The following is a 25,375-nucleotide window of genomic DNA, read 5'->3' as shown; positions in this document are numbered from 1 at the left end:
CCAATTGCTTGAGATTGTTTTGGGTTTTGCACACAACTAAAAAAAAAAAGAAAAAAGGGGTCAGGAAAAGAAGCTTCTACTGATGGCAGTTTTCTAGTTGTAATTTGAAAGAGACAGCTTATACCCATCTTCATTGTCCGGGTAGAAAACAGTGCTGTCTTCACTGGCCTGAGCTGAAGCTCGCTGAAGAGGAGAGCTGGAACTGAACAGAAACTGAGGATTTCAGAAAGATTTCATGACATATGGTCGTTAAGTTCCCCTTAAGTTCTCCACTGGAAATTAAAACAGGGACTGAACAGAGCCATTGCACATTAGATTACTGTACTACAATTGCCATACTAATAAACTTGCTCAACCACTATACATTAATTTATATATATTAGAAACACTATATAGTAGTTTAGTCTCTATTAAAATCACAGTTGTTTATACGCTTGCATCATTTTCCTCCCTGGAAACTGGTGGTCAGCAATTGGTGTCCTATTTATGATATTCACTATTGTAACTGTAATTTCTCTCTAAGGAGTGATAACAGAACTTAGTGATACTGGACAGCATAAGAGCAAGGTTTTATGTTCTCCGGTATAAACATGCTGTGCAGGACATATTTTGCTACTTTTTAAATTTTAGCAGTTTTCCTTTTTTTTTTTTTTAATTAATGTGACAGTTTTACATTGCTAGTGAATTCCTCCTCCATCTTATACTGCATGCAGCGTAGCCTACACTGTGGTACAGACACACGTCTATTGATTTTACTTTGCACAATAAGTACCACATCATAACAGTTCAGCTGTAACTAATGGAACTAATTAAGCAACAGGGACCTCCAAGTCAGAGAATCATAGATTTGCAGTTGTAAAGATCTATCAGTCCATCTGTTTTATCTTCCTGTCAGAGCAAGGCTTTTCCATGCAATATATCTTCTTTTGTTCCCTATGCTTCAAATTCTGCTAAAAGGTTGGGGCTTTCACATCTTGCCCCAGGAGACCGCTCCACAGCATAATAAATCTGATTGTCATGGATCTTTTCCTGCATTTGGCAATATTATAGTTCTTCAAATGCCTGCCATTTTTCTATTTACAACTTCTCGTTCTGCCTGAAGAAAGCCCTCCTCTTCACCACTGAGCTTTAAATGTTAGCAGACAGCCTTGTCTTGCCACACATCTCCCACTGAGTCAAGCAGCAGTTTTGTTTTGGTAGGCCCCCACAGAAGGCTTTTTCAAGCTGAAATTAGACAGTTTTGTATGTAAGACGTAACTAGCATAGCTACTACAGTCACGTATTAACAGAAGCTGAATGGACCTCCACAGAGCTTCATCAGGAGGTTGCATGGCTGCCTCTTTCCCTCATACTTCCAATCTCTTAGGAAGCATTGCATTTGATGCTTTTTAGGACGTACCAACCTGTATCTCATTGTTACAAAATCTAAAAATTAAAGAACCGCAACCCTATGCCTTTCCTAACATTTGATCAAAAATTAAGGATGGGAAGAGAGATGAGCTTGTGGAAAGCAGAAACATTTGAATAGGAATTACTAGCAATAGAGAAGTCCCTGAAATGAGAAAGGGATAACTTGCTGCTTCTGAGAAGACCTGCAGCAAGGAAGGAGCAGGAGTCTTCAAGCCATAAAATTTCTTTAGAGATGAAAGGAGGTGATGAGTGCTCACCTGCACCTCTGCTGAGTTCTGCCCAGCAGATGGTAAATTTCCTTTAGTTTTGAATTTGTAACAGAAGCTGAACAGAGATAATTGACCCTGATTTCCAACTTTGGCATAAAAGTTATGTGTATTTCTGATTAAACTGCAGAATGAGTGCAGCTATGATGAGTGATATGAAATAAGACAAGTGACAACACCTAACTGGAAAAGGAGAAGTTACTGCATTTTAGGATTTAGTAATAGCAAAAGAAAGGACATTGCAGCTTTAAGTCAGTCCTTAGCCTGAATTTATTACCTTTATAAACTACAGTATACTTCTGAGAAGGAAAGACTGATTTTTTGAAGAAAATTACACATTTCCTGTTTCTATGGCTTATTTTTGATCTCAGGATTTTTATAATTTGGTTAACGTAACTCTGACATTAATTTCTGAGAAAGACATCATGAATGATTGTGTCAGCAAATGTTGACTGGTTCCTTGTGAGATATGTCCAAAATGTTTTATAGAGTTTCCAACATCAGCTTATGAAAACTGAATCGCTCTGGTTATGGGGGTTGAAAGAGGCCATTCTCCAGGTAGGATTTTATTACGCTGTTGGTGCATTCTATTATAATTCATAACTTCAGCACTAACGAAGTTGAAGTATCTGTCCTGATGATTTATAGGAGACTCCAAACCACATTTTTTGATTCTCAACAACATACTACCTTCTTCTATATATTCTACTAGTTGATTTACTATGCTCTAGCTCTAAGAAACGTGAGTTCTGTCTGAGTATACTGCCCAACCTGCTATAGTTTGAAAATGAATTGCTCCATTTGGATTGCTTTAAATGAAAATTTGGGTGGTTTTAAAACTCACAGTTTCTTAAAAAAATAAAAAGTGCTCTATTTTTAATATACTTTAAATCAGTACTAACAAAATATAACAAGTAAGAGCCTGATAAAAATGTATGCAATATTATTATAGGACAACTAAAGTTTTTGATAGATAATGAGTTTGTTCTTTTTCCTGGTTCATCCTAAATGTTTTTCCTGGTTTGTGGGATTTTTTTGCAAGGGTGTAACTCTCTACCTGCTGCCTGTTTGCTACTCGGGCTAGGGAAACCTAATGGATGAGGGAAAAACAGGAATTTGTGCTAAACAACTTTAGTACTGCTACTTAACCTTGTTATAAATACTTTACTAACCACCAGCTCCTCTGTTGTTATCATGCCCTTCTGAGCTTAGCTGGCTAAATCTTCCTCCTGCTTTAAAAATCCTTCGTAAAAGTAGCTTCTTTCTTGCAAAGTCCTTCCTAAGGCTCAACAGCAACTAGACAACGGACTGTGCCCTGACATCCTGCTATCCCAAGGCATGGCTGCTTTGATTTCACCTCACAAACACACACATGCACCATAAATGGGAAAAGGCAAACGTAATTCAGCATAAGAATCATTTGACCTGAAGTTTACGACTTAAAAGCAAAAATAAAAACAAGGCAAATCCATTGGTGTTCCAGGATATTTTGGGGGATACGTAGAAATCACTCCAGAAATGATGTGGCAAAATCTCATAGATTATTCCGTGTCTCCTGAAATTTACTGTATCTCACATGCTTGTAAGTATCTCTGCTGGCATTACTTAATAAAAAAATGTTTCCAGATCAATGAACTGAGAACATTTTGGAACCACATTGCTGTGCAAGCAAATACAGGGATCCACACATTTAGCTAGGAAAAAAAAAAAAATCACTACATTAAAAACCCACAACAATTTGCAGTATGCAGAGAGCATAGGGGGAGGGAGACAAGTTATGAACTTTGAATATTTAAGGTTGAGGGTATTGAATTATTCCATTTATTTTGAGCTTACTCATGGTCTTGTGTCCTGCAGGTCTCAGGGATGATGGAGGCTAAAATGCCAAAAGGGACGTCACTAGATAAAAGCTGCAGAATTTATGCAAGTGAGTTTTCTTAGCACATCTGTGACCTCTTTTAACTTCACCTTAGTTACAAAAGGACTGCAACATTAAGCTTGCAGAAGAGCTCAGAAAGGTCCTACAATTTTGTTGTGAACAGCAAAAGTCGTGTGGTCAGTGGTGGCAAAGAAAGTTGGGGTTTTTTTTTGTAAACTTTGCTTCTCTGTCATTTTCACTTTAAATATTTTTCTCCTTCAAGGAGGTCCTCCAGGATTTTTTCTTCTTCCCTGTCTCATTGCAGTGACTTAAGTGAGAAAAGAATGTAGCCTGCAGTTTAGCTAGTATGTTTTTATCAAGAGGCTTTTCTAGAAAGAAAAGAAGATATAAAATGAAATTGCTTAGTTTAGCATAGATTAGGGCCTTCTGGTACTTCTTATATATATAGGTGAATTATTAACCTTGGGGGAAAGGTACCAGTGTGTTCATACTAACTACTTTTCAGAGTGTTTGAGTTTTTTCCTAGTGTACATTGCCCATTGGGGAGCCATTACAATGATAATAATGAAGAGCTCACTAATTCCTATGACTTATTGCTTTATTATCATAACCTCTCCAGCGTACACACGGTGCACACCATTCTGAGTAACCATAGCAATCACTCACTACAGTGGCTATGATACTGTTGCGCTGCAAAATACTACTTCACTACTTCGTTACACAATGCTAATCCCTTATTATTATTATTATTGCTGTGCTAATGTTCATCTGAATTTAGAATAAAAGCTTCAGCACCTCTCAGATGGTGTTTGTGTACCTTGATCTCCATATAGACTAAATTTAAACAGAGTAGTAGGTTTCTAGTTGCTTGGTTTTTTTTTTTAAATAAACTAATTTCTTCTCATGGGGAAGATGTTTTTCCAAATTCTTCAAAAGTGGATGCACCTGGGCTGAAAATAATGAAGTTTCTGGGAGACAGAGCACATGTAAATGTACAATATTGATACACAGTTTGCAATGTGGCATCTATTGCTGAAAAAATCTTTGTTAAGGAAACATTTAGTTTTACTATATAAATATTTATTTAGTATTTCAATTGATTTTCGTTTAAACAAAGTGTATTATTTTACTTCAGATAAATGTATCAGCATAATTTAAAAAATAATGAATACTTTGCTACCTTACCTATTACTTATTATATTTTCTAAAATTTAAGTAAAATAATTCGGATAGTATCTGTTGACCTTTAAAGATTTTTGAACCAATAAAACACTAGAAACTGGTTTCTAATATGAGTAGGTAGTTTAAACAGTTAGAAGAGTTATACCAGTTTTTTACTGCCATAGCCTCTGTGCAGACAAACTTGCTTTAAAGGTAGATTTTTTTTTTTTTCCATGTAAGTTCATTAAAGTATTCCAGTTCAGAGAGTAATTTAAATTAGAGAATTGTCTGAGGAATTGAAAAATTGGAAAAAATGTTTTCCTTGTATGGTACAGCTGTAAATGAAGAGTAAGAACTAGTAGTCCCATAATCCAGGATAATTTGGAGCCTGGAAAGATAACTCACTAATTAAAAAAAGCACTTCCCTTTTTTACAATAAGCATTTCTTTTTTTCTTCCACGCCCCCCCCCCCCCCCAGCAATATGATGCCTAGAAAAAGCTCAGACTCATTAAATTGTAAGCTTGAATTGCAAATTTAAAATTCTATTTTTAGGCTTTCCTGATTAAAGTCAAAGTTTCAGATAAAGTTTGATACAAATCACATAGAAAGGAATAATCTAAATAAATATATATCAGTAAATGCTAATTTACAACTACTCTGAATAAATACATACATACTTTATCACATATAGCTATAAGGACAGTCACCTTTTAAGAAAAAACAAACTACTTTTTTTCTGCTTGTTTGCTGATCCTCTTTTCTACTGTTTCATCTTGTTTCAAGTCAGTTTAAGGTTAAGATTTGTATCCAAAGTATTTCCATTTTTGACAGCAATGTAAGCAAAACCAAATTGTAGCTTGCTAGTCATTCAGAAGAAAAGAAAATATATAATAGGCTTATGTACACTAGACAGTATTTTCAGGGGAGAAAAATAAAGGTAGCACAGATCCTCCAAGGTGACTCTACCTCTGAATAGGTGGCAAGCTGTTATTTCCTCTGTGTCACGGCTGGACTGCCTGCTGAGGGACGGCACGCCTTGTGATGAAGAGGGGCTTTCTGACAGGAGCCTGATGCACCATTCAGTTGAAAAAGGTGCTGCGAAAAAGATTATCAAAGCATAATGCCTTTATTAAGTGTGCCATTTTAACTACAGCTCTGAAACCCCTTCCCCCATGTCCTTTTAAGAGGAAAACATCTCTCAAGGGAAGAAGAGGGAATGTCACAGTATCTTGCCTGGCAGGTAGTGGTGCACAGATGAAGAATCTTCCACAAGGTGTATTCAGGAGGACAAAGAGAGATATTTTACTGGGTTCTAAACACAGAGCTGTCAATCCCTCCATTAGCCAGAATATTCAAGATGCACTTATACCCACATCGGGGAAAACTTGAGCCAGGAATTGAATCTGAAAATCCTTAAACAATTTAAGCTACCAAGTGGGACTTGATTATACTCCACCTTGACCCAGGTGTTCTCCAAGCACAGAAAGTCGTCTGTGTACAGATGGTCATCCATTCACTGAAATGTCACATGCCTTGGCAGCACCAGATCATTTACAGGGGCTTTTTCTACCCTGGACCATGGCATGTGTCACTGTAAATGTTTAGTTCATACCACACAGAGCACACAGACTCTCTTGTTCCACATCAGTAGCCTTATTTGCCCCTTCAGCTAGCAGGTGGCAGTGAGTGTCTGTTTTTTGAAACAGAACTGGCCTATACTGATTTACAGAGATTTAAACTTACCAGTAAATCAGGAAGGAAAAAAGTCCCAGTTAGTTGATTTCCTTTAAAAGACTGACAGAAAATTGCATTTTTTTCTTTTCCTCTTTTGGCACTGTGTCTAAAATAAACTTTCATTAAAGCTTACTCTGTCTGCAGTCCAGCTACAGTAGTTTAGAAAAATGCCTCAAGAATAGTGCAGCAACACTATGCAAGGAAGTGGTATCAGATCACAGTGGCAGAAAAAAACAAAATTTAAAATGATTAAGCCCTTTCAAAGCCCTCAGCTTATCAGCTGTAAAAAAAAAAAAAAAAAAAAAGTCTGATGCCAGATGTAACGCTGACATTTTTCAGTCAAAACCAGGATACTTGACATTAGCATGATCCAATTCCTGGCACTGCCATGCATCATCAGAGTTATAGTTTAAGTGCCTCACGTACAAGCTCTCCCCAGGGAGCTGGGGTCTCCAGCCAGATTTCACCTCCCTTGAGCTACTAGAGTGTGTCAAGGCATTATGCCTGTTTGGGCAGATTCATGAGGATACGACTTGTAACTCTCTTTCCATTGTGAAAAAGATTTTGGAAAATTACAATTACTTCCTCAAAACTACATTCAGGGTTAGAATCTTTTTTTTCTTTTCTATAAAAATAATGATTTGAGTTTCCTGACCCACACTGAAGAAGGTACTGTTAATAATTTAGAATATATATACACTAAAACTCCCATGTAACATAAAAACACCCAACTAATAAGAGAATTTAGAGCAATTAATACACAGCAAGAGGGAACTTGATTAATTTGCCCTTGCAGGTTTTAACCTGACTAGAAGTTTCTTCTATGCTGCTATATGTGAAAAACACACTTTATAGAACAGTAAAGTGATCTGAGGCTTTCCCTTACCAGAGCAGTCGAAAGCAAGGAGCCCCAAAAACTTCATAAACATTAGTGAAGAATTCATGATTCAGTCATTACCTGGGCTGTAGTTCTGGGCCATGGGAAGCTTTAATCTTTCCAGCCTTCCATTCTTCCAACTTTGGATCCTAATTTTAATCCCTGAAAGTTTGGGACCCTGTTTAAAGGATCATTGTTTAATGAGAACAATCCATCATCTGCTTGTCAACTTCAGCTGTAATGCTGTTGAGATCTACCTAGTAATAAAGGATTTTTGAGACAATCGATAGCTTGGATACATACATTTCAGGTTGCAAGAGTAAGGTATCTGAGAAAGAGGAAAGGATAGCTCAACAAAATGGTCTGGCACATGAATGATTCAGCTGACAACAGGAAGAATTTGAAAATGTTATGAAGTAATAACCCAATTACAGTTTTAACAGCACACAAATTAACATTTCCCAAATAAAAGTAAATATCACTCAGTCTCAGTGTGAAACAAACACTTTTCCTTTGAACATATTAAAGGACAGATGTTGCAGTATGGAACTAAAACTCAATACTGCATCCTGGAGAATAAAGACTTCCATTTACAAGAGAAATAGCTGGCTTCTCCAAAACAGAAGGGCTTTAAATGCCTGCAATACACTGACCTTCAGGTGCTTTCCATCAGATTTTCTCCTCTAGTGCAAGGAAATCACCAGCTGATTCAAAGCATGTGCTGACCAAAGAAATGCATAGATCTCAGGAAACCAGAAGACTAGGTCCAGAAGTCCCTAGCCTCTAGCTGGCCCAAGCAAGCCCTGCCTTGGAAGCCTCTTCTGTACTTCTAAGGAAAATGGTGCCAAGGACAATCTCCAACACGGCAGCAGCCAATCATCCATACTGCTGAACTGCAACTGTGCTCCTTGGTACAGATTTGGCTATGCCAGTCAGCACTCGCTCTGACAACACGCTGCACTGTTTTGAGGAGCAGGACACCCTAGGGACAATTCTCATTGTAGGGATAAGTCTGCACCAGGTTTAGCTCCCTTTGCCATGTGCTGTTCTTCAGCAGTATCCCAGCACACTTTGTACCCTCACCTCTGTATGCTTCAGTCAGTGATTCAGGGTCTGTGATCCAAGGACTACTGCCATGCAAGGAAGCTGTGTAACAGTGGCTCTCTTACTGAGAAACTATTATCAAGGTGTAAGAAAGTACATATGGTAAGGCTATGCATGATAAAACACGTAAAACCACAAAGAAGTTGTCTAATTTTTGAGACAAGAGCCATGAACAGCTCAAGAATTCAAGAGGAAAAATATTTACATGAAAATGTATAGAACTGTAAGAAAAAACAGCAGAGACTCAGAAGATGTTACTTCAGCGACACGAGAGGATCAGCCCATTCTAAGAAGCAAAGGAGACTGACCCATTACCATTTGATTGACAGCTGCTTGGCTGGTAAAGCCGCATCAGGCTTTTCATCAGGTGGTAATGAGCATATTAATGTTTAGCCTAGTAGCTCATTATTCATAGTTAGCTACTATATGCATTAGCAAATTTAAAAAAGCTTTGCACTCATCATTTGTGCATACACTGCCTACAGAAACTGTTTTGTGGTATAAGTTGCCCAAATTCTTGTGGCACAGCGAGGGAAGTTAGTTCCCAACACACACGCGCGCAGGCACAGAGTGTTTCAGGGACATCTGAAGCCAAGCCTCAGTTTCATGCTATGAAAACATCACTCTGAACTGAAAAGAAATGAGCACACGCACACATATACACACACACACACGTATATACAAATATTGTCTTAGGGACATGACATACTGCGTGGTGTCCAGAGGGGTCAGGTGATCTGCAGTTATTTTGACAGGATCAATCTAGCCACAAGAAAACAGTCCTTGGACCTGTTTTATTTAGCAGTATAGTGCAGTTATACTGACCATCTGCTGCTTGCCTGGCAGTATATATGAAACTAGCTAATGATTTCACTTCTGTTCTTAAAGTAAGGTTGAATGAGCACCAACAATGAATTTTCTCAGGTCTATTGAAGGTTCAGTTTGGTTGAGTTTGTGACCTCAGGAAAGGGTAAAAAAAAAATCTGCTTAGTTGTGCAGATAGCATATTTTCTAATATATAATTTACTGTTTAATAAATAAGGAGAGGTTGCAGGATGGTTCTTGGGGTAAACAACTTTATGGGCAATAAAAGAGAAGCTTAACTTCAAGCCCCTCTATAATCCCTCTCTTGGTCAATTATACATGCTCCTTTACACAGCAACACTCCATTTTTACCTTGGTTACTTAAGGATACAGGCTATATAGGGACATTTTTTTTTCAGCAGCCATTACCTTTGAAAGTGTAGAGATCATCTGAAATCAGTTACAAATTTACAATAAATTGTTATACTGGTGTCTTACACAACTAAATGCTTATGCATTTTAATAAATACTAAATGAAAAATGAGATCTCTACACCAGCTAAGTCAGTGGCCCAAATTTATTTAACTCTATAATCCCAAATAAATGCACATATATCTTGGTGGTTCTATTTGTGGTGTGTGCATGCATGCGCAAGTATGTGTATGCAAGGAGCTTCAGATACTATAGCTCTGAGTCTCACCACAAAATAGTATACAGAACTTTTACATATAGGATTAATGTGCTGGTAGCAAATGTTATGATAGTACTTCAAGACCTGTGGATACGATTACATTTTCAATAGAGGTTTAGGAATAACACATAAAGATAAGAGGAATTCTCATAAGTGCAACTAATTAATATTTGATAAATAATAACATGCATACGCTGCTGTATTACTGAATGCTAATATCCCATCAACTCTTACTGTTTGCTAACAAGCTAGGTGCAAATGCCTGTCTTCTAAAAGTGCGGTTGTGGGTATGGTCAAATGTCTACACTGGTAATAGGCATTATGCAATCTGCCGAAAGTAGAGTTTATTACACAGAGCGCTAAAGGGAATACAAAGAGTTCAATATCAAGCACTCAAAAGTTTGTCATGCCAAAATGAAGATTACTTCTGTACTCTTTATTCAGCAGTGCCATCAGGAAGACAGGCTGCAGTAACCTGACTAAGTTTTCTGAAGTATGACACCCTTTTATACTGCTCACTCCTGGACACACTTCTTTTATAACTCACACAGGGGTTTCATAGGTTTTTCATATTCGCTAATCTGTAAAAATCTAGGTAAAGCTAAAGTGAATATTAAGTTCAAGGCCCTAAGGAGAAGCTCCTTGCTGAGGAGAAACACTGTCTACATAATAAAATAAGATTATACTTAAGACATGTGATCTCTGCAGTTCTAATTATATAAAATGTGACCAAGCCCAAATATACCCAAGAGTACCAAGGCTACAGAATATGAGTGGAAAGACTGTTGCCTAACATTAACAGTATTGTGCAGTGATAATTATAGATGAACTGTGAACTTAAATCCTGGCTGTCTTGGAGTCTGGTCAGTCCATTTTCTGTCAGTCATAAATTTCAGGCCAATGCTCATATATCAGCTAACTCATTTGAACAGTCCCTCACTGTGTCATTTAGCAACTGTTGACTGTATGCATCAATCATTAAGGTAAGCAGCTTTTGGCTGGAGTTGTAGTAAAAGCTATTTTTCAGTTTTGAAAGAAAGTCAGTGGCAAGGCTACCTAATATTGCAAGAATCTTCCTATTTAACCTTTTATGCCAAAAACCTTGATCTAAGAGGTGGTCACCCTTTAGGACACAGAAACAACACTTGGACTGCTTGTCATTGCAAGCAGTCTGAATATCAAGCATTGCGTAGTTGTGAACTACTGATCTCAGGCCAGATGGTATAAACTAAGACTCATTTGTACTCTAGCTACTTGGAAAAACCTAGGATCTGACCTCTTTGTTTTGCAAGTATTTATTTAAATAAATAACAATGAACATATTTATTCAAGCATATTGCAATTTGCTGCAGTCAGTTTGTAAACAGAGGTAAAACCAAACAACTTTAGCCTTGTGTTTGTAATCCTGGGAAGGTGTATGTATTAGAAAAGATAACCTTAGACTTCAACTGCCAAAACAGAAGTTCAAGTACCATCATATAACTGAATACCCTCCTGGTTTCTATGCATCTTTTTTTTACTTCTATCATTTTTTGAAAGGCTCCTTTGAATAAACAGCCAACGCCAAAATTGCACAGAAGTGCAGCTTCCTCAATCTGCATGTAGATTAGCAGGTAGAAAAGAAAATGAATGCATTTTTCTTATAGGATCTGTAAATCATATGACCTGATGGAAGCTGATTAACTAACAGACAATTAAAGGTAGATAATTTTTAGCATTCCTGCTTGACTGATAATTTCATGGCAAGCAAGTTAGGCAAGCAGCAGATGCGAGAGAGTGAACAAGCTGAATCAAGATCGAAGAATATGCTGACTTCCAGAAGACAACTGGGCTGTGGAGGGAAGGTTAGCACACATATGTACTGGGGACCTGATGCTGCTTTCACTCTTTCGCAATTCCTCTGACGTTAGATCCAGGCTGTTTATAGACATGAACAAAATAGAACTTGGTTAACTTTTTTGATAGCTATTCTTTTTTTCTCAAATACCAAGACAGCATTTTTCCTTCTGATACACGGAAAAAAAAAAAAAGGTTGCTCACATTGTATAGTTCAAGGAGGCAGCATCAAAAAACCAAACCCAACCAAAAAAGCCCTCAAATTGCTATTGATAGTTTTCTTAACGAATCAAGGTGATTCTACCTGCACCTTTCTTCAGCTTGCTTTATCATACGATTCCAGATAGAGATGGAGCAAAGTAAATCCAGAATATCAGATTCAGATTAAAAACCCAATATAATGCCATGATAGACGCTTAACCATATTTTCCAAAAGCCAGTATGTGTTTTGATGAGGGCAGCCTATCTGCCTTTGAGACGGTAGTCTATGAGCCTCCATGAAAGTAATTTAGATCAACCAGCTTGGCTAAAGGTATAACAGTGACGCCCAAAGGCATTAAGCACATGTGTTTTCATTGTGGAATAAGACTGTTTTTACTTTTTCTGTTTAAGCTGGAAAAAAACTTTGGTAAAAATCTTAAATTTGCAGTATGCTTAGAAAGAAAAAGAAAAATGAAAAAACCTTAATCCCAGATCAGCTGTTTGCTAAACCAATGAAACTAGTTAAGGAATTTATGTTTTGACACAATGCTTTTGACTTCAAACACATAAAAATATTTTTTGGTGTTCTATACTTATGAAAAAAGTATACTTCTTTTCTACTATGTCTTGATGAGATCAAGACCGTCATTTGCAACCCTGTGAATATGAGAAGAGCATCTAGTATCCACTACTAGCTCAAATGTTGCTTTCCCAGTTTCACACTAATGTGAATTTGTAAAGTTACGGAACCAAAAGCTGCAGCCGTGTGTGTTTAAATGAGCCCTTGTTTAACTGATTGTGCTCTTGAAGTTATCTTGTTCTCCAAGAAAATTCATCAGCTCTGGACAGTATTATCATTTAACAACATCTCTTCTGGAACATGCATACATCCAAAAATAACAGTTTTGCCACATACTACCATTATATGCCCACTGACTGACAATTTGCTTACAATCTGCTCTTGCCATCTGAATCTTGTTAAGTTCGAACTTTTTTTGGTCAGTGAAAGATGGTTTTACTTTCCCGAGTCCAACACAGAACAAATAATCTGTCAAGCAGCTATTCTTAAAAACCACAAGAGCTACGAAGATTAAACAGAACACTCCACATAATAGGTGGCTTTTCTTTTTGCATCACATTCATTTCCCTAAATATAATGCAAGCTGGATCAAATTCTTTCTTTCAGTTAACATGTTCCACTTCCTATTAGATGCTATTCTATTAAACCAAAATTGTCCTTGTCAATTTTTCTGTTTTATTAAACAGATCTTAGTACAAAATCTGTCTCCTAGGTTCCATATCTCACATGTAGAGACTACAGACCACACCACTGTGTTCAGCCTTGTCGAGAGCCTGACAGGTGAATCAGGTATCAAAGAGTAGAATAAAGACTGTCTACTTTTCAGCTGAAAATCTCAGAGCAGGCATGTTGGGCTTTATTCTCCACATTTACAAAACTGATTCTGACAGTTACTAATCATTTATACAGTTCAAAGGAAAGAACCAAGTCCTACACTGCTTGCCCAGTGTGAGCAACAGTGTGTGACAAAGGAGTGTCTTTGCACCCCACAGGATGAAGTATATTATTATATACCTGTTACAAAACCCACCCATGCTATGGGTAAAAGTCTTGGTTTTCCTTCTGAGGAGCTCTATCAGAAACATGGTGGATTTGAAGAACAATGAAGCAAGTTTCTTAATATACTTCTAGTCAGTCTCTTTAACGATCCCATTTCCTCCAGGTTTTTAGAAGATTTGACCATGGAAAGAACTAATTCAATAACAACTTTGTCATGAATTAGATCTCTGAATCGAGCTGGGGTTAAATGGCAAACTGATTTTCAGCTAACTGCTTCTCGTGTAGTTCACGCTTCTGAGTGCATGGCTTCAAATCTGCTTGCTTATACTGCTGTTTCCTAGGCTGAAGTGACTATTAAATTTTGTAATTAGTGGAATGTAATTATTTCCCGTAATGGGCTGTAAATTCACATTATGCCATAAATCATTCTTATGTACATTTAAGGATTCATTACTCTTCTTAGCAACTGACTAGCATATTTACTAAGCACAGAAATGTTCAACTGGAGTACACTGTAGGTTACTGGGAAAGCATTAGTTGCTCCCAAATGAAATCTCTTTGGTAGGGGAAGTGGTTAGCAGTAGGAAAACTGTGGTTCTACCACTATGGTTAGAAATAAGACTTGAGAACCTGATTCAACAATGTACAAAAGAAAAAAAAAAAAAGATTTGCGTATTAATTCCATTGGGATCATTTATTGTCCTCATTACGACTCTTAAATGCGTTCTTAAATCATCTTCTGAAATAAGAGTCAAGGAGAGAGAACTGCTGTTATGACTAAAGAAGATTTGTCAGGGGGGATAACAGCTTTCTCCACAGCGATAGAATGCCAAAATCCATGAATCTGCTAAACCCAAGCCAGAACAACTCCCAGCACAGGCAGACCTTCCCAGGCCTGCACACTGAGCACAAATATCCTTGTACCTCCCCCTTCCCACTGCTTTTGCAGCGCAGCCTCATGGCCTTCCTCCTGCTGCCTGATCACACCTGCTAGAAACAGGCTTGCCTGACTGCCCTATGGTCATGCAGCACCAGAGATGCCCAGGCTGGTGTTCAGGCAAACCTCCTTATGGCTCCTGTGCCATAAATTAGGTCTTCCTTGGAGATACCCTATTTGTCATCTCTTAGTGAGTTAAAGGATGCAGAAGCTCAACATACCTTACAACACTGCTGTCAGGAAAGGAGAGTGCAGAAAAAGGGTCCAATAGAAAAAAAAAATATTCTTAAGGATCCAGCACAAAGTTTGTATTTTGTGTTGTCAGACAATTCAGATTCTTTCATATACTGACCTAATATTTTCATAGCATGCATGCACACCTACACGTGCCTGCCCCATCTTACTATGTGCTCATGAAGGGTAAATCAGACCTGAGATACTTGTCTCCTCAGCAGAATAGATTCAAGTATTACATATAGACACTAAGCAGGCAAACATCATCCTTCACAAGATGGAGGATTTCAGTGAAAAGTCTTTCCTGCATTTTTTCCCATACTGCTTTTGTTGCAGCCTTTCCTCTCTCCTAAATTAATCTTATCCTACCTATCTCCTCTTCTTATTCATAATCAAAATAAAAGCTTAGGCAATGGTGAAACAGGATCAGCTCCTGATGTCTTCCTCAGAGAACTCTGCAATCTGCTCTGGGCAGATTGGCTGCCAGACCCAGGGAGACACCAGCCAACACTCAAAGAAGGGTCAGAATCTCTTTTCCTTGTTGCTGGTTGGCAGGTTAGATACTCCTTGCCACTAAACTCTCCTTTACTCTGGTCCTGATCCAGCAGTACTGGCACAGACAGGAAGCCTTCCTATAATATTTACAAGACATGCATAAGATAGGTGACCCTAATTAAAAAAGGATAAATCTAAAACAGGAAAAAGAAACCCCCATCCGCACCCAGACCATTTGCAGTAAGTATTGTCCAGATGTCTAAAATGTGCAGCCTGCAAAAACATCCCAATGCCCTTCAAACCCGACACAGAGTGTTAATGATTTCTTTAATTGGAAAAAAAAAAAAAATGGATAATCCAACAGATAGTAGCAATGAACTAAATGCCAATAAAGGGAATCTGAGAATAAGCTTAACAGATTTTCTGAAGAAGCAACTGCAGCACAGACCTTGAAGGCATTAGTTTGTGGCCAACAAAGATCAGTTATCTGCTTGTCTAACTCTGATCCTTTGCATGTGATTAACAAAGGTGAAGGGAAGCATCTCTGGGGACTTGTCACAGTGAAAGACAGACAGATGATTTAAGACAGATTCTTTGTTTATGCTGTGACTAAACTTCAAATTCTACTTCTCTCCATGAATTTACCCCATCCCCACTAGGCACTGTCAGATCCCATCAGCCTTGTTCCCCTACCTTGCACCCCTGGGCCGTCGCTGGTGCAACCGAAAAACCTAATAGGGTTATTTCAGCTAAACGCACACTAAGCACGTCTGTATTAGACCTAGACAAAACCTAACCCAATTAAACAGTCCCTGCTCATAATGCTTTCCTAATGTGCGGTACCTGGGTCCAAAAAAAGCACACTTTGCTGTGCTTCAGAGAAGGCTATCATGAAGTGCTGAACTCTTTAGTAGAAGTCAGTCATTAAGAGACCATTTGTTGGTTTTTTTTAAATGTTTGTTGTTCAGCAGTAGTTGGACAACAGTGCATGGTTATTGAATACAGAGTCAGAGTTGCATGCTTTTCAAGTACAGAGTTTTGCATCAACATGATTACGAGGGGTGCACGTCAAAAGACGTACACGGCGTTGTTCTGGCAAGACTGGTCAAGAATGGCCTCAGTATGATTTTAAAGACAAGCCTCTGGGAGGAGTTTTCCAACTCTGCTTTGGGTCTGGTTTTGCACTTTGCTACCTCTTCCAGCCATGGCTGTAACTGTATTAACAGGCTTCCCTTCAGCTCTGTTAGGGCGCAACAAGAATTCACCAAGAAGCCTGTGACCTTCACAATACGGTTTTTGACCAGTAGCAGGAAAGTCTGCTTATTGTCTGCATGCAGTGAAGGAGGAATCTGGAACAGAGCCAGAAGGCTGTTAAAAAATACCTTTTAATTTTTTTTTATATTTGCTGGTTTTCAAAAGGGGTGAAGAAGATCTTAAATATAACAAAAATAAAGACTGCTTTTCGGAAACTGAATGTGTAGTATTTCCAACTAAATATGAAAAGCATGTTTATGTATCACTTCCTCTGTCCACTTTATAACTCTGTAAAATACAATTAAAATATACAGTATTTCTGAGATTCTTATGTTCAATAAAAGGGTCAATAAGAAGCTCTTATAGTAACAAACTGTTTTCCCTTAATTGCATATCTGCTTACCATGCAAACTTTCTCATGGACCTTTGTTTCTATAAAATGTTTCATAGCAGAGCATAAAGTTATAAAGTATCAGTAATTATATCTAATTTTTAGACGAATGAAACAATATTTCTTTTCTGTTCTTTATTTTGTTTGTTTTGCCTTGCTTTTCCAGATTATTGTATACTTTTAATAACTTTGAAAAACTTTTAGGCAATTCGACCAACTCTTTATCATGTGTAGAAGCTTTTGAAACATTGAAAGCTGGGACAGGGAGGGAGCACAACCAACCAACTACTTGTTTGTATCCTGCTTTCAGACCCTGTTGTGGTCTGCTACTTGCTACTAAAGAGGATTTTTACCCAAAGTAGAATGGTGGCAAGGTGTTCAGAGTCAATCCGGAAAAATTTGTTTCCAGGGTTGTGGAATTGCTCATGAACATCCCAATTAAAAAGCCCTTTGAATTTCAATACCTTTCAGTTACATTGACTTTTTTCTCCCACAAAATCTTTAAAAGATAGAAAAGCTAATTTCTTTATTTTTCTTTTAATCTTTTTTTTTCTTTTTCTTCTTGCATTCTGTCCTGGAAAGTTTCTCACTTTCTATTTCCCTTCATATCCTTCTCTCTCTGTTTTTTACTTTTCATTGCTCATCTTTTTCTTGGCAATCCTTTATTATCTCCACTCCCCCAGCATATATCTGGTGATTACTTAAATCCACAAGCCAAACTGTAATACAACTTCTTAAGTCAACACCTGAGCAAAGATCTTTCCTGGGACAAGGCAAGGGCATCTCAATGTGCCTTTTTTTTTTTTTTTTTTTTTTTTTTAAAATTTCATTTACTAAAACCTACATTGCTCCAAAACCACTTCTCCAACACTTTGCTAAATTAAATTAATTGAGGCTAATATGAACCTAGCTAGCTCTGGGCTGGTATATCTTACAGTCCATCTCTCGTGTATGGCTATAACTAAACTTAGAATCTTATTATTATCCAAGTAACCAGCCTCATAATAAGCCTACCCAAATAAGTAATCAAAAAATAAATAGTGCAATAAATTTGCTTAGGACTGCTGAAGACAGAGGTTAATTCAAAGGAACATAGTCTTGAAAGAATTTGAGTTTAGAAAGGTAACTCTTCTTCTACAGCCAATCATAGGGATATAAACAGTATTTTAAATCTCAGCTTAGAGATTCAGGTTTCTTTTTAATCAAACTAAATACCTACCTCTTTTTGACTACATTTACATTCCAATATAATAAGGGCTATGCAAAACAGGTGACTTTTCTATTCATTATTTTTGAGTAATTGATTTTTCCCAATTATGTAGGAAAAAGCTTTAGGGTGACATTTTTAACTGTTCTCAAAAAGTCTGAGTACATTTTGACATTAAAGATATTAAAAGAAAAACAACTATTCACAGATTTTAGGATGAATTTGTTCTCATGATCCTTCTGAGAGATGTTGGGTGGTTTTCCAGCCAACCAAAATTGGCAAATGGTGCCCTCAATAAGCACGTGGCTTATTAAAAGTGTCTTTATATTTCTTTCTATTTAGGAATTCCCTGTAACTTTTAATCTGGTATGTCTATTATGATGAAGAGTTTTATTTGCACATACAGACATTAGATCTATTCATTAGTGTCATTAGCTACCATTAGTTGGCAGAATAGACAGTCTGTCTTAGTCTGTAGGCTATGCATTTTACAAGGAATGAAAGGGCAGCACAGAGGAGAAAGCTTTATGTAGCAAAAGATGACAAATTAGTACAGCTCTATCTCAAATTCACAGTTAGGAGAAGATAAAATGAATAGGTTCAAAGGCAAGTCATAAATCAAACTTATGAAATGAAAGTAAAGAATTCATACACAAATGGAATCTTCTGACAGCAAAGCCAGCGTTGATCACTTCACAATGTTAAAATGAATAAATCAGAAACAAACAAAAATGACCGATAGGAGCAAACACCTAAGAAAGTAGTGAGTGGGAACAGTCTCTAACTTGATACCGAAGCAACCTTGTCTGCACTGAACACAGGGGGAATATTTAGCAAAAGCATGACAGCACAGTGGAATGATTTTAGAAATCTCACAAAGCTCCTAATGCAGGCCAATGATTTTAAACATTTGTATTTGACTAGATTGTGACTAACGCTCTGACAAGATTTGGGGTATCCTTAATTAGCCAAATACAGATTAAGGTAGTAACTTCTTTCTATAACAGATCTTTTATATACTTTAAAACATTTTTATGAAAATGGATCAGAGCAGAAGAGCAGTACTCCTGACTTTCTCTTGGAATGGGGAAAAAAATCTGTTGCAAATGTTGAGTATGTTGCTATTTTAAGCCATTAGAAGTTCAAATAATTTTGATAAAGTATATGTTATATTTCAACTTATTCAAAAGTGTGATGAATCACACAGTGCTCCAGTCAGCCCTCTTTGGGCTTTTGAATAGAGCGAAGAGTTGCTGGGAATGCAGACACTGTCCTCACTGGGGTATTCTGCAAGTCCGTCTTGAAATCAGGCATGTGCCCTGGCTGATTTACTCCCAGTAAAGTCTAAGGAGAGGCTTTCACTGATTTCATTCACATAACAGGTAGCATCTTTAAATAAATCAAAAGGAAGATCACAGATGTTTAACCTAAATTTTAATTCTGCAGCTGTTCACTGAACTGTCAAAAGAAAGGTTAAGTTCCCTGCCTTTAGAGAGGTGGAAAAGGTTTTATTAAGTATAAATATCTACTGGGAAAAATATTTCTGGTCACTACAGTAAATACATGTGGTTTTTTACCCCTGTTTCTACTTGATTTAAATATTTCCAATTCTAATAAACTGAAAAATGTCCAAAGAAAAAATGTAATACAAGCAGAAGGGACAATTTACAGGAAAGATTTCTACACTTACATCAACACAGTACTCTGACCCCTTGGAGTCTTAGCACATTGTGATTCTTTTTTTCATAGAGTAAGGATTTTCAGCATTTATAATTATTGTAGACTAGAATAAAATTACAGGTTTCCTCCTTGGACATGTTTTCTTTAGTACTGTAGGATAACCTTTTGGCTACTATCAAAAGGTAGCAAGAATGAGCTAGTGAAACAAAGATTGCTTAAGAGAAACACAGTAACTCAGAGAGGAAACAGTGCCTGATATTACCGAGTTCAGTAGCTAAAACATCTCAAAAAAGCATTGACAGACTGATCTAGGTAGAGTGGCTAAGAGGCCTTCATTCAGATTCACATGAACTGACTATTTAAAAACAACTATTCTAAGTGTGGGAAGTTCTGGGTGAGATTAGGGAAAAAATGACTGGTCAGATAAACAAATCTTACAGTTGAGCTGTTGTCCCAGAGGAACTGAATACTATAGCTGGTAATGTGGATGTATCTAGACAAAAGGCTATTATCTCTAAAATTACAAATCTGGCACCACACTTCCTGTAATGAGTAAATAAAAACCCCCAGAACACAGTAATAATGAATGTTCAAATGACTTTCAGTATTATTTTATCAGTGCTATGTAAATAAATTACATGGAAAGCATTTCTGATGGGACATTTTGATATTTGCATATCCTTAATCTTCAATATAAATTGGAGAAGTCTGTAAGAGTGGAAAGAAAAGCATAAATACTATGTACTGTTTTCTAATAACCAAACCCATTTTAATAATAATTGAGCCTGTGCCTGAAGATCAAAAAAGAATTTGATGGGTGCTGGGGTATGCTTCATTTGTTTCACTTTATGAAGTGCAGGCATCCTGAGGAAAGAGAAAGATCTGGACTAAATTTATAACACAAGTAATGTAAAATGCCCTTTTGATATGTTATGTTGTGGAAGTTTTTCAAGAACAGGAAGAAAAATAGACATAGATGTTAAAGGTTAAGAGCGAGCAATCTCAAGCAGTCATTGACTTTCAGATCCAGACCACCATCATCTTGATATTCCCACCTCTTTGTGTTATTTTGGGTATGAGTCCTTTACAGTTTTATTCATTGCTTCCCCCCCATGCTCTTTGATTTTTATTCTAGTGTGTGATATATGTTCCAGTTAAAAAAGACCTCCATATAAAACATGTCCTAAGACTGGAACACATTTATATATGAATGTGAAGGATCACTTCGAGAGGAGAAATTTTTTTTCCAGTATGGCTTTTCCAAAGAAAAGAGGAAAAATGCTTAAGTAATAAAACCAGATAAATTATATAGCCTTTCTGAAGTGATTTTGAACAAGAAAAAATCAAATCTTTTTACTGAGATGGAGAAAAAGTAATGTATCACCAGAGAGCAACTGGTGACAAGTCATTGATTTCAATAGCATAACAATGATCAATTGAGAATGTGGCTGAAACTCTCCTGAAGTTTTGAAAATGAACTGAGGAAGTAAACCTTGCCAGAACTTGTCCATCCAAGTTAACGCAAGGATCTTTTATTATTGAACTCAGCCAAGACGTTCATTCTCGCATCATCAGTTCCTTTAAAATCAAGAGCAAGCACAGCACTTCACATACGCAGCTGTTTCTGTTGAAGTTGTTCTTTGTATTGTGAAAGAGCCACATTTCTTCCAGACAGGTCTATTTAATATTTTTTTTATCATCTTCAAAGTTCTCCTGGAGTTATCCTTGTTTATCTGCTAGTATTGATCAGTTTCTAGTTTAAGATAAGATAATTGTTTGGATATATCTTCAACAATCAATAGTAATCGATCAAATGATCTTTTATTTAGTACTTCTGACCGGCTTGTATTTGGTGCCTTTCTCAAGCTATGCAGGGTCAGATGTATCAGTTCAATTAAGCTTTCTGATGGGCTCAGCATCCCCAGAGAGGGACAGATTTTCAGGAGAGTGTCATTCCTATTCAGACTATAAAACAAGTGACTTGATGCTCAAATTGAGCTCATACTTGTGCTAAACGATTTGCAAACCTGGCAACACTTGTGGATACTATAAATTTGCATTCATGGCTACAGAAATATATTTTTTTCAGGTTTTGCAGCATGTGGGAATAGGAGTCTATTTAACTTTACATGGTCCAAATGAAGACATCTGCATTTGAATATGTCATCCTTATTTTTGTTATATGGAGAATATATATACCCCTTCTTCAGTGGGAAGAAATCAGCATTTATAATGCATGATTCATCTCATCTTGAAGTAGAAAATAGATCAGAAGATTCACATTCTAAAAGTGCTTGTTTCTGTCAATTCATTATAGAGGAAGCCTAGGGGGAAAAGGCTATATTTTTATATATATGTATACACACACACGCACTGTAGCTGGACTCACCTTCAGTGGTTTGATAAAACCATGATTTCTTCCTTATATTGGACATACCTCATTTTAAAGTGATTGTGTTACATAAGCTATTTAAAGGCAATATTACCCTCTAAACACTATTGTATTCTCTAAATTTCAGCAACAGCACTTAGAACATGGGCTTAGGGTTGGTTTGTTTTTATCTTGTGAAGAAAACAAAAACCAACCCAGAATGGTAGTCACCCTGTACCTCCAAAGACAAGAAATAAGAAGTTTTACTTCCAAGAGTTCATGACATTTTATGATGATATTTTCTGAAAAATGTTTTCCTTTCTTTTTGTTCCTAGATTGTGGAACATTGTTAGAACAGCCCTAATTGTAGCCATATGAGTTCACACACAGCAGTTACAAAACTGCAAGCCAAAGAGTTAAAATTAAGAATGAACACTATCAAACATAATAATGAGTAATTAGTTGTAGGAAGTAGCATATGTGATTCAGTAAGTGGCATTTTCTGGTTTGAATGTAAATTCAAGAAAACTCCCATCTCTGTAAGAGTGTGTTTTTGGAAGTGTCTTGCTTCATAGGCAGTCAAGGTCAACACACACTTGCGGTTGTTAGAGCACACAGTATACTTGGAAGTCATCCATGGAACATCCTGATGATGAGTTTATTTGTTTCATTCTGCTTGTCTAAAGAGTCCTTAAAGCTTCAGCTGAATACATTCTTCTGAATAGAGGAAAGTAGTGCTGCTCTGTACTGGTAAAATGAACAGCACGTGTATTTTCATGTCTGGTGGTACTACAGGCTTCCCGTAATTTCAGGGTGACCAAAAGATACAGTCTGAGTTTGGGGAAGTCTGTGCATCCTAAGACATAGATATAAAAGTTATCCAGCAGGGGGAAATAAATAGGGACCAGGATTTTGGGAAATATTAATTTATCTTGTGGTCCCACAGGATAAGCTGTAGCAAAGAGACAGCTTCACTGCATCAAGGAGGAGACAGCTGCAGTCTGTGATCAGCTGCAAAGGAAAGAGATGCACATAGACCTTCAAAGCTGAGAGACAAGCAGGGAGAGTAGGAGACTAAATCTGATTTTATTGAAAACCTACTCAGTATGGGCAAAAGTTTGAGGGGCTAGTACTGGACTCACAGACCCTTACTGCTTGGCCGTATGCTAATGCCTAGGATTGATAAAAAGCCCTTTGGGTAGAGAAATGTTTATGTTGGAGGTATATTGATATTTTTTGCTCAGTTTGTGTCTGCCAGTTGCTGAAATATTGGGGTTTGCACAAACAATGAAGTACTGCATCATTAAAAATATTCCATGTATTTACGGGTGTAAATGGTACAACAAAATGCTAGTGACTGAAGCACAGCAATGCTTTTTGGAAGTGTCCTTGGGCTCCATGCTGGCATCCCTCTTAAATACACTTTCCTCTGTGTTTTGTTCACTGTTTGCTCTTTGTGTACTCTTGGGAACAAACTGAATGCCATAAGGGTTTTTAGGCAGGTAAGTGATTATCAGCTCTTACAATGCCCGATTTGTAAAACACAAAAATAGAACTGCCTTTTTCCTGACAGCTAGCTCAGATGAATGAGCTAAATCCCATCTCTGGTGTTTTTAAATGCCTATAATGCGCTGCTTACTGGCAAAGCATGTGCCTCATCCGCCTTTCCCCACACAAGCTATCTCTGAAAGGTGATAGGTACCTAGAGACAACACTCAGTATAGCAGTATACTCATGGGGGAAAAACTGAGATTGATTTTTTTCATCTGTACTAGGGTTTTAGCATTTACACTGTTTTGCTAGTATTGCAACCCTATATTTCCACAGGATGTTTATGGTTATTACATTGGACATTTCTCATCTATATTTGCAGAACATGCTGATGGCTTTTTTTCTTGAGAGTCAGCTGTTATTTTTCCCCTCCTAGGGAATGACAATGATGCTATTTTAAGTAAGAGCTGATACTCATAGTCAAAAGAGTCATTTCACTGAGACCCACAGCACACCGACTTGCTCACTCAAGACTTTTAGAAAGACATAACATTTCTTGCAAAGAATTCAGAGCAAGGTTGGTATGAAAACTCTGACAGCAAAATAAAACCTTATCCAATCATCCTCTCTCTCCTTGAGTGATACCTCTCCCCAAAATCAAAAGCCTGTTAAGCCCAGCATTTTAGGGTAGCATTGCTCCCAACTCTTTTAGGTCTAACTCCTCAACAAACTCCTAATATTTTCCAAATATTTGAGTTTACTCTTTCAGATGATACTTTAAAGACATGAGTGTGCTTTGTAGCTGCATAAATAAAATGCTGCTACTAAAGTCTGGGGCAGCTATATATATTTTGTATGCTTTCTAGAACAGGAAGCCATATTTTATTTTTTCAGCTGAACATACAACCAGGTACCACAGGGGTGAAGACATCAATTTCAGTCCTCCTTATTGAACCTTTAAGGAAAACTTGTACTCTATCCATCAACCAGGAGGCCAGTCTGCTAGTAAGCCCTGAAAGTGCTGACCTCAGCTAGATACTCTTTTCAATCCATTGCTTGCTGTAAATAGGATTCTGCTAAAAGTAAAGCAAAACTATGGAGCATAGAAGAACTACACTGCTGTGTTTTTGTATGACTTCATTTTCAAAGAGAAAACCAATTGATCATACTACACAGTGGAGTGTAACTCTCAATCTCTCCCACTGAACTGTCTCTCAACGTTCACAGGTACTACAAGAAAGCTTCCCTTTTTGTTCGTGTGGATGGAAGCATGCAAGAGTATTGTGGGTACACATGCACCTAACCACAAACACAAATCTCAATGCAGCACAACCTATGTGGGTGGGAGAAGAGGGGCTACATCTTTAAGGGAAGATAGTGTCTGAAATCAGAAGCCACAGCTTCTTGTTGCCACTGGTAGTGACATATCCACATAAGAGAGTAAATCTGTAATACGTTAAACAAGTTGTATGTTTTCCCACAGCTCCTGAGCACAGTCTGTGATTCTACTAGAGCAATCACTCTGCTGAACATACTTCTACCTCCCAAGACATGTTTAAATCAATTGTTTTTTGTGGAAAAATAGCAGGATCATCTATGACTGAAGATAATAATATCTGGGAAAAGATATAAAATAGTAACCTGTTTCATCTTCTGTCACTGGAGGAGTGGCCTTGATTGAAAGCTTTTTTTTCTTCTTTCCAGTCTAACTTACAGTAATTTGAACAACACAGCTTCAGCTATGGCCTTCTAGAGTGTAGTGGGTTGACCTT

The 25,375-nt window shown here is 37.3% G+C and overlaps 1 long non-coding RNA gene across 1 annotated transcript in view; it reads left to right on the top strand.

Annotated features, from left to right (window-relative positions):
* LOC115344045 overlaps positions 1-24,961 on the top strand; it is a 43,361-nt gene extending 18,400 nt beyond the window's left edge. The window contains exons 3-4 of the long non-coding RNA XR_003924387.1: positions 3,534-3,603; positions 24,831-24,961. This is a non-coding gene — a long non-coding RNA (uncharacterized LOC115344045). The remainder of the gene's footprint in view (positions 1-3,533; positions 3,604-24,830) is intronic.
* Positions 24,962-25,375: the final 414 nt, after the last annotated feature.

The sequence above is a fragment of the Aquila chrysaetos genome, chromosome 7, assembly GCF_900496995.4.
Source record: "Aquila chrysaetos chrysaetos chromosome 7, bAquChr1.4, whole genome shotgun sequence".
NCBI classification, from domain to species: domain Eukaryota; kingdom Metazoa; phylum Chordata; class Aves; order Accipitriformes; family Accipitridae; genus Aquila; species Aquila chrysaetos.
The sequence above is the reverse complement of the archived record's forward strand: the minus strand, read 5'-3'. Positions and strand labels throughout refer to the sequence as shown.